This window comes from Etheostoma cragini, unplaced genomic scaffold (genome assembly GCF_013103735.1).
Source record: "Etheostoma cragini isolate CJK2018 unplaced genomic scaffold, CSU_Ecrag_1.0 ScbMSFa_2857, whole genome shotgun sequence".
NCBI lineage: Eukaryota > Metazoa > Chordata > Actinopteri > Perciformes > Percidae > Etheostoma > Etheostoma cragini.
In genome coordinates, this window is record NW_023267064.1 from 358 (window position 1) to 2,787 (window position 2,430).

Sequence of the window (2,430 nt, forward strand, 5' to 3'; positions counted from 1 at the left end):
AATGCTATGTGTAGTTTTGGTTGCAGTGCTTCATGTTGCAGGATATATAAGGTATTTTGCAGTTTGGGTGTGTGGTTTTGTGAATTGTGTTAAGTATTTTGATAAAACCAGACTAGTTTGCAAAATTGTGTGTTAGCAATAGGAAAAAACTGTAATGCCTTAATTTAATAAAAAAGAAAAATGCAACCTTTAAGGACATTGATTACATTGGTATAGTGGTGAGCATAGCTGCCTTCCAAGCAGTTGACCTGAGTTTGATTCCCAGCCATTGCAGTAGTTTTCTTTGTGTTGTTACTTGCTTTATTTGTCAAGAAGTAACCAGAAAGGTTACTTGTCCAACCCGATTTGATAAAATATAAATTCTCTGTTATGGTACATTACAGTAACTTTTGTTGTGTGGTTACTTCTTTTATTTCATTTTCCTTGCGGGAGTCATGTTTTTACAGAATCTATTTTACTGTATTTATGTACTTGTACTGTAGTATATTTATTGTAATATGCCCCAGTTTTTATGGGTGTTACAGCAGGTATGAGGACTGTATTTTCCATTTCTATGGATGAAATAAACTTGTCATGCCATTAGGTTTACTCTTCAGCAGGTGGAGACATTTCACTTCCGATGCTTAAACATCATCAGACTGGAAACATACTTAACGCTTATACAAAGCATAGTAAATAGCAGAGGATGGTTTCGATCCATGGACCGCTGGGTAGTGGGCCCGGCACGCTTCCGCTTCGCCACTCTGCTCTGTTATTACTGCTCAGGGGCTGGAAAATTGGTAATTCACATTTTGACCGAAGGTGGCAACTAAGGTTCAATTCAATTCAATTCAATTTTATTTATAGTATCAATTCATAACAAAAGTTATCTCAAGACACTATACAGATAGACCACACTCCAGAATCCACAAGGACCCAACAGTTCTAGAAATCTCCTCCAGAGCAAGCAACAGTGCGACAGTGGTGAGGAAAAACTTCCTTTGAGGCAGAAATCTCGGTCAGACCCAGGCTCTTGGTAGGCGGTGTCTGACGGGCCGGTTGGGGTCCGTAAGGTTTAAACAGCTTACGTGTTGTAAAGTTAAACATTTAGTAGACCTTGCCACTAACTACCTCTTATCATTTTAGTTTGGACACCCAGTGAGGCTTACCGCGATGGTTTGGACTGGGTCAACTAGGGTTTTCTGCTGCTCTCGAGCAGACGGCTGTACTCACTCTGGTTTCTCTTCATGATGCACAAGTCTTTTGCCTTTTACTAAAGACTTCTTTGGAGGGGAACGCCGATGAGTTCAAACTAGTTTTAGTGAGCTTTGCTTTTTGACCGAGCCTTTTGTACTTACTTTTGCTTACCTTTGCCTTCACTCATTAGCTCTGTTTTTATCCCACCCAGAAAAGAGATTTTAGACTTGGAAAGAGCCATCTTTTATTTCCTGTAGAGGTCCAAGGGCGAACGAGTGCCAAGAAGAGTGATGAAGAAGCCAAAGGATAAAGGAGGAAAGGACTGCCCGACCTGTTATTGTTTTTATGGAGCAGATTTACAGCTATACACGTGACAGCAGCCACGGCCCCATCCAGAAATCCTAAAACTGCAGCTATGACACGGTCCTGGATGGGATCATACCTCAGAAGATTGAAGACCTTACCTTCAGATCTTAAATTACCTGGTAGAGATGAGCGAGTACAGCATTATCTGTATCTGTACTCGGACTGGGTGGGGCCTAACCCGGAAGTGGATAGGATTTAACCTGGAAGTGGGTCAGGTTGTGTCGTAGAAGATCAGAAATGTATTTTGGCCCTAAACCGTTTAGTCATTTATAAACTAGCAAACTTTCTCTGAAATCAATACTTTGAGGCACAGGAAGCCAGTGTAAGGACTTCAGAACTGGAGTGATGTGATCCACTCTCTTGGTCTTAGTGAGGACCCGAGCAGCAGGTTTGGACAGTTTTTTTTCAAATCCTGTTGACACATAAGTCCTTTAACTCTTGATATATTCTTAAGGTGATATTAGGCTGACTTTGTAATTGTCTTAATGTGGCTGATAAAATTCAGGTCTGAGTCCATGACTACACCAAGATTTCTGGCTTTGTCTGTTGTTTTTAACATTGTTGTTTGAAGCTGAGCGCAGACATTTAATCGTTGCTCTTTTGTTCAAAAAACAACAACCTCAGTTTTTTTTTTCAGAAAGTTCTGGCACATGCAGCCATTAATTTGTTCAATATACTAAGTCAATTTTTGTATTGGACTCTAGTCCCCTGGCGATAAGGTTATGTAAATTTGTGTGTTGTCTATGGAAGCATGTTAAGAACCAGTATTAATGCAAAGAAAGGACTGGCGCCATTCCTCAGCTAAAACAGTATGAGTCATTCCAGTAAGTGAAAAGGAAACTCACATCTACAAAGATAAATTTGATGGATGTGACTCCCTGATGGTCT

At 40.3% G+C, this 2,430-nt stretch overlaps 1 non-coding gene across 1 annotated transcript; it reads left to right on the top strand.

Annotated features, from left to right (window-relative positions):
- The first annotated feature begins 1,208 nt into the window (after positions 1 to 1,208).
- Positions 1,209 to 1,325, top strand: LOC117940606. The gene has a single exon (XR_004655780.1). It is a non-coding gene; the product is annotated as a U5 spliceosomal RNA (small nuclear RNA).
- The last annotated feature ends 1,105 nt before the right edge of the window (positions 1,326 to 2,430 follow it).